Below are 8,112 nucleotides of genomic sequence, written 5' to 3'. Positions count from 1 at the left end.
TTATACTAATCTCCTCAACAAAGAAATAAAAAGTGGATACCGGATGCCAATCTATCTGGGCTTATACCAATCTCCAACAATAACAAAGCAAACACTTGGATGTCAGATGCCAATCTATCTGGGCTTACTCTAACCTCCAACATATGATCATAGGAAAACAAATGCCAAATTACACGGACTTACAATTGCATCCTCACATAGAACAAACAAATGCATCAAGCAAAGAGATGATGAGTGGCCAATGAAATGGTCTTATACTCACTTCCATATCATAGGAACAATGGCCAATGAATGGTCTTACAATAGTCCTCAATGGGCAAACAACAAAGATATGTCACAAAGACAAATGAAATGATCATGCACTAATGGGCAATTAATGATGATAAATACACAAGGCAAGCAAGCACACATGTGCATATGAAATAAACAATCAATCAAATGAAGTCATTCAGCACACACTATAACCAAGCAATAAGGCTCATACAAAGGGTGGGCATTGAAGCCAACTGGAATAGGGTTAATGGTGCTCTTAACCTTGACATTGAGAGCCAAGGTGAAGCAGATGAAAAGATATGAGGGGTGTGCCTCATCACTCTTATCCCTGGTCAGGGAGAGCATTGAATATCAGAAGGTGTGGGAGTTCAGAAAGATGGAACTCTCTCCACAAGTTAGACTCGATAGATCTTGGGTTTTTACTCACTATGCATCAACACAAGTAGTGTGAGCAAGGTGAGTGACTCACAGAATAGTAGGAGATAGGCTACATATCTCTTTTGTCTACCAATTGCCTTATTCAAAGGACTTTTCCTGCTTGGGACAAAAGTAAACAAGCACAAGCATTGCCTCTTAAGGAGGACTTCAGACAGTTGCCTGGCCAAGTAACAGGCCAGGTCTTCCAGACTACATGGAGTAAGGAAATTATACCTCAATGCAAATTGCTTATCAAGCAAAGCAAAGCAAAGTTCACAAGGAACTAATAGCAACTAAAGTACCTGAAATCAGTCAAGCACAATTAGTATACCAGACACAAAGTTAAAACAAAACAGCAGAAGCCAACAGACAATACAGTCAAGCATATGTGCAAAGCAACAAGCTCATAACAAGTGAGCTAGGCAACCTACAAAACAAACAAGTTAGTTCATGATAAACAATCAAACTCATTCAACTTGTATTGATCTCTTTGAGGCATTTGTTGCTTAACTTGAAAAACCAAGCTTAAACATGAGTGACAAGACCACTAGGACAAGCCTAGGGTCAAAAGGAGATAAAAAGCTTAAAACAGCAAGGGACAGGTGCCCAAAGTCAAGACAAATCAATCAAGAAGCAAACCTAAGTGGTTTCATGTTCATATCATTCATCATTATCATTTCACAAACAAATTAGGTCAAAACATGTCATATAGAACCTCAAAGAAGTCAACAGAATGATTCAAGTCAAGCCCAATCACAAACATCTCAAAAAATTCTCAAATAAATCATGCTTAAACATCATCCATAACATGATAGGCATACCAAATTTCAGCTCATTTGGATGAAGGAAAGTAGGTCAATGAAAATCAGAAAGTCAAAGCAAGTTCAAGCAAACTCAAACAAAGCATCAAAACATGCACCAACTTCAATAAATCATAAAACAGTGACAACACATGATAAATGAATGGGACTAAAACCATGACAAACTTCAAGATGTCTACAATTCACATGTCAAGTTTCAAGTCCATCCCATTAAGCATTAGAATTTCACAAATCAAATGAGAAAATGTGTCACAAAAAGTCAACAAATGACCAAACAGGGGAGAAAATTCCAATCAAATAGGAAATGCTATCAATAATTCCAGAAAAATTCACATGTAAACTAGACATCCACAAGTATGTTCATGCAAAAATCCAGACCAATTTGAGTTCAATAAGCATGGTAATAAAAATCATGAAGTTTCACATGAATGGTGTGACACAAATTGTCACACCCCTATTAAAAAAATCATATCTCATAAACCAGCAATGATAAATTCACAAACTCTACACCAAAATCACCATGAACATGTCTAGTTTAAGCACAAAACATTTGGGAAGCATTGGATAAAGTATCATCATTTCACAATCAATTTGGCAAGGCATACATAAAATCGACACACATGAGCAAACCCTAGCACATTTTAAAATCCACACATGCAAAAAATCTGGAAAAATCATCATAAAAAACTAGTGATCAAGAGGAGCAATCCAAAAAAAATCCCATAAAATTTGGATTAAAATTGAAGCACTTATGATTTTTCTAAGTTAGCCATGCCAAATGAAATAAAAATTGCAAAATGGAATGATTTAATCAAATAATGAAACCGGGAATGGCAAACTTGTAATTTGGGAGTCATTTAAATGGAACGCTGCGTTCCAATTAGACTGCGTGTCACATGCTTATTGGTTCATGGCAATGGAATAGTGATTTTCATGCAAAACAAAAACCCACACAGCCAAACACGAGCAAGACAAAACCTGGGTTCAAAATTTCTAGGGTTTATAGCTACAGTACCCAGTTCATGAACACGAAGAACAAACTTTCCAGATTTTGGCAACGAATACATCATTCAAACCAGCAAACAGTGTACATCAACATTACAACATCCATTTTCATTAATTCAAGCTATCATGAAAGAACTAAGCAAAAACATATTTGAATATCAAGCTTCATTTCAACATAACTTCTACAATACTCGACCATTTTCAACGATTTAAAGCTCATCATATTCAGCATGGAAAGACCTTTCTAAAGCATAGCATGATTTTGAAAATGGTGTGATTCGAATTCTTACCAAATTTGAAGAGCAGTGATGATATAGTGATTGTTTGGTTGTGTTGTGTAGAAACAGATGCTTCCTCAAGTTCCAGATGATGAATGAATGAAGGGTTTTAGCTCAACAACCTTTGAAAAAGCTCCAATCAAGATCTGCCATGGATGAAGCTTTAATGTAACAGTGGTATGAGAGGCTTTACAGCTGAGATTTGATGCTTGCTACAGCTTCAAAAAGGGTTGCATATGGTGGCACAAAGCTCAGGCACACGGGTTCTATGAAGATTTTTCAGAAAAAGATCAAATGAAGAAAAAGAGAGTTTGAGAGAAAATGGACATTTGATCTGTTTTGTGAAAGTGTGCTAGGGCTTTTGCAGTCAGAAATGAAACATATATACTATGATTAATGTCCTTAAGTTTGGTTAATGAAGTGGTAATCCAATTTAGCTCAAAATGAAACGTTTTGGTAATTTGCTAAAAACCAACTCAAGTTGCATGGGGTGCATGTAAATGCACGAAAATGGGCCTTGAGCACATCCAAAATGCAATTTCTGAACATTTGTAATTGATAGAAAACATTGGAAATGGTTAAATTGAAAGTCCATTTTTCACCTCCCTCATTTTTAATTCAAGCCACTTGAAAAAGGCCTTTTTGATTGGTTGATTTTTGGTGAATTGTGATGAAGGATTTGGATAGAGCACATCAAATATGACTTGTAGCAAAAAACCTCACTCAATTTGGCCAAATGGTTTGAAAGATATGCCACTTTGAAGTTCAAAATATTTGAGAATGATTTGATCATAACTTGCCAACCACACATGAGAAATGAGTGTTCTTGGACTTTTTGGAAATGGGAGAACAAGATCTTCAACTTTCATGTTGGACAAAAATTCATTTGAAGCTTTTATGATGATGTAATTTGGAGGAGAAGAACTTTCCATTTTTGGCAAAATCCAATTACAGGTCAACTTTCTATTTTTGGAAATTTCTTGTCTGACTTCAAATTCTTCACTGATGATGTTTGACATGTTATATGAGGCTTATATGGACATGAATGAGACCTCTCAACCCAATTCCCACCATCAAATCACTGATTAAATGCACAGTTGACCATAGTTGACTTTGCTAGGGTTTTGGTTGACTGAACCATGTTCTGATGAATTCCAAGCCCCTACCACTTGATATCTTGATTCAAAATGATGTCACAACTCATATGAACTCTTGATGAATGATCATGGTGCCCAAATTCTTCAAGAATGGCCACCATCTATCTCAATGACTGACTAGACTGATTTGACCTAATTTGCTTCATCTGCAAAAACATGGTTAGATGACAATATTTTTGTACTTTTGGTTAGTAAACAAATGAAAAGCAATGATACATAAATGCCAGACATGCTTGGTGATCAAGAACCACACTCACAAGATAACCCACCCACTAGGAGGGAAGCAAAGGTGCACAAAGATCCTTGAGGCAATGATATGGTATGATATGATGCCATGAGGGATCTTAGGGACAAAATTGGGGTCTTACAGCGTCGAACAGAGGACTGAGGGACGCCTAGGAAATCTGCTATGCGTCCCATCTGCGCTGACAGTTGTTAGTATGTTTGGGCATTATCATTGTTAGTCCTATTTACATTCTGTATTAGGGGAGAAAAAATGGTATTCATTTCTCTGGAAAGAACTCCTACCATATCATGGTTACTGGAATCCGTTTGTTGTCTAAAGGTTGCCTGGTTATTCGTTGTAAGGGTAGGAAATAGGGTGGACAATCCTTGTGACTGGGTATTTTGACCTACATGGTTCATGCCAGAGCCAGAATTTTGAATTGGCGGAATAACCGTATTATGGGGTTGAGTATATATGGAACTATTATTTTGAAGTCTTGCCATGGAAGTAGATGGCATTCCATATGGGTATTCTCTCAAAGGCCTAAAATTTTCAAATCCCGATGGCCTAGGTGTTGTCGGATTATTTAAGGCCATGGATCCAGATGTTGGTATGGCCTGCGTACTAGGGATCTCAGTGGATGCATCAATCGAACTTGTTCCGACTGTGCCTGTTCCCTGGGGAGGAAATTGTTCCCCTTGACTGGTTATATCAACCATCTTTTTTGTGTGTTTTCTTTTGGTTATAGATTGCGAATTGTTTGCTATCTTACCACTTCTAAGGTTCATGCAACACTATGATTTTTTAACTCAAAAGAATAACAACAATTTTGTATTGTAAAAGTAAAGCAAACTATTATAATTAACAGTTCTTTTGACACCGTCCCACTGGGCGTGCCAATTTGTTTACCAATAATTTCTGACAAACAACTGCTAGTCTTCCAATATTATTAATCTTGGTAACTTACAGGATCAACTAGATTGATCCTAGGACATGTGTCTCAAGAACTAGTGTTATGGTGGTTTGATTCATGATTAAGTTTGTTTCTTGTTTATGAATGGTAGTTAAGGTTCTTTATCTAGCGTTAATGGTATAAAGTAAAGAGTGTTTCGACAATAACTCTAAACGAAATCTAAAGGCTTGTGACTTTAAAGATAAAGGATAAATGACATTAATTCTGTAAAAAGGATTTTTGAAAGATAACAAAGGCAATAGACAAAAGTAAAGATAAATAACTTGAAGTAAAAGGTTCTAAGTTTGAAAGATGCTGGAAATAAAGTTTTGGCAAAATGTAGGTGCAAAGGTAAAATTAATGATGAAAGACTTTGAAGACAAATGTAATTCGACAGAAGGATTTAAATGGAAAATAAAGACAATAAATTGTTTAATTTAAGTAATTTGTATTAAAAAGATAACATGAAATGTAATCATGGTGTTCTTCATACATACATTTTCAGCAAAGACTCGTTTCTCTCGCTCCGGTACTTTGAGTATTTTTAGTGAATTTTGTATATCAGTTTGAACACATTGAAATCTAAAAACTAAGACTCCTATTTATAACAATTCGACCCTAACGGTCTCTACACAGATGATTGCCACGTTCGACATTTTCAAGCGCTGTGTGTCTCAGATGCTTCCACGTGTTCGCATGATGAAACCACTTCGTTTGAATTTCAAATTCTTCCCGCTCGAAGCTTTGAATCTGCCAAGAAAAGGATTTAATAAATAGTTCGACAAAGCCAAGAAAAGGATTTAATAAATAGTTCGACAAAGCCATTTTTACATTATTCTCCAAAACATAATATTTTCAAAGAACTTCAACTAATTATTGAAACCTCCAGCTAACAACTGGACAAATAACAGGAGACAAATCTGGCATTGGGTTCTATGAATCTAAGCCTGAGTGCAGTTACACTGGTGGCAAACCTAAATCCAAAAATGGAGATGTCATATCATATGTCACAATATCATAAAGGAAGACAACAGAAAGGGAAACACCAAAAATGGAGATGTCATTACTGTGGAAAATTTGGCCACATAAAGCCTTTTTGCTATAAGCTATATGGTTATCCTAGTCCTGCTCATCATCAACCTAGACCCAAACATCACAGACCTGTCAACAAAAAGCAATGGGTTCCTAGGACTAATGTTACAAGTCTGATAGCTCACACTTCCTTCAGAGTTTCAGCCAAAGAAGATTGGTATTTTGACAGTGGGTGCTCCAGACACATGACTGGAAACAAAAACCTGCTAATTGGCCTTCATCCTCATGCCACAAGCTATGTAACCTTTGGTGATGGAGCAAAGGGTGAAGTTAAGGGGATTGGTAAGCTTGATTGCCCTGGAGTTCCTGACCTTGACAATGTCCTACTTGTTAAGGGATTGACTGTAAATCTAATAAGCATCAGTCAACTGTGTGACCAAGGTCTAAATGTAAACTTCACTAAAATTGAATGTCTGATTACTAACAAAGAAAATGAAGTGATCATGAAAGGAGTCAGGTCTAAAGACAACTGTTACATGTGGAGTTCTCAAGAAACTGGTTATTCTTCAATGTGTACTTTATCTAAAGAAGAAGAAGTGAAGATATGGCATCAAAGATTGGGCCATCTGCATCTTAAAGGTATGAAGAGGATTATATATGTTGAAGTTGTTAGAGGAATTCCTAACTTGAAGATTGATGAAGGAAAAGTCTATGGAGAATGTTAGATTGGAAAGCAGACAAGGATGTCACACCAGAAGCTCAGACATGACACCACTTCCAAAGTTCTGGAACTCCTCCATATGGATTTGATGGGACCCATGCAGGTGGAAAGCCTTGGTGGGAAGAAGTATGCATATGTAGTGGTGGATGACTTCTTCAGATACACCTGGATCAATTTTATAAGAGAAAAATCTAATGTTTTTGAAGTCTTCAAAGATCTTTGTCTAAAACTTCAAAGAGAAAAGGAAAGTCCAATTATCATAATTAGAAGTGATCATGGGAAGGAATTTGAGAACAGCAAATTTGCTGAATTTTGTTCTTCAGAAGGAATTCATAATGAGTTCTCATCTCCCATTACTCCCCAGCAAAATGGTGTGGTGGAAAGGAAAAATATAACCCTTCAAGAATCAGCCAGAGTTATGATTCATGCCAAAAAATTGCCCTACCACTTTTGGCCTGAAGCCATGAACACAACCTGCTATGTCCACAATAGAATGACCTTGAACAAAGGGACTCTTACAACTTTATATGAATTCTGGAAAGGGAGAAGACCTACAGTCAAATACTTCCATGTGTTTGGTAGTAAATGTTATATCTTGACTGATCGTGAACAAAGAAGGAAGATGGATCCCAAAAGTGATGAAGGAATATTTTTGGGCTACTCAACAAACAGCAAAGCATATAGAGTCTTTAATTCCAGAACTAAAGTAGTGATGGAATCTATTAATGTTATGGTTGATGACCAACAGACTGATGTCACAGATGATGTTGAGACATCTCTGAATGATCCCCCAGCTGATTTCTCAGACAAAAATAAGGAGAGTGAACCTCCCCAAGCTGAACCTGAAGATGACAAAATCAACAAGGGACCCTCCATCAGAATTCAGAAGGATCATCCCAAAGATCTCATTATAGGAGATCCAAATAAAGGGGTCACAACTAGATCAAGGGAAGTGATCTCACATGGCTGCTTTGTGTCCAAGATTGAGCCTAGGAATGTCAAGGAAGCCTTGACTGATGAGTTCTGGGTCAATGCCATGTAGGAGGAGTTAGGTCAATTCAAAAGAAATGAAGTATGGGAACTAGTTCCTAGACCTGAAGGAATAAATGTCATAGGTACAAAGTGGGTGTACAAGAATAAATCTGATGAACAAGGGGTGGTTACTAAAAACAAAGCAAGATTAGTAGCACAGGGATATACTCAAGTTGAAGGAGTGGATTTTGATGAGAC

This window comes from Lathyrus oleraceus, chromosome 1 (genome assembly GCF_024323335.1).
Source record: "Lathyrus oleraceus cultivar Zhongwan6 chromosome 1, CAAS_Psat_ZW6_1.0, whole genome shotgun sequence".
In the NCBI taxonomy this organism is placed as follows: domain Eukaryota; kingdom Viridiplantae; phylum Streptophyta; class Magnoliopsida; order Fabales; family Fabaceae; genus Lathyrus; species Lathyrus oleraceus.
The sequence above is the reverse complement of the archived record's forward strand: the minus strand, read 5'-3'. Positions refer to the sequence as shown.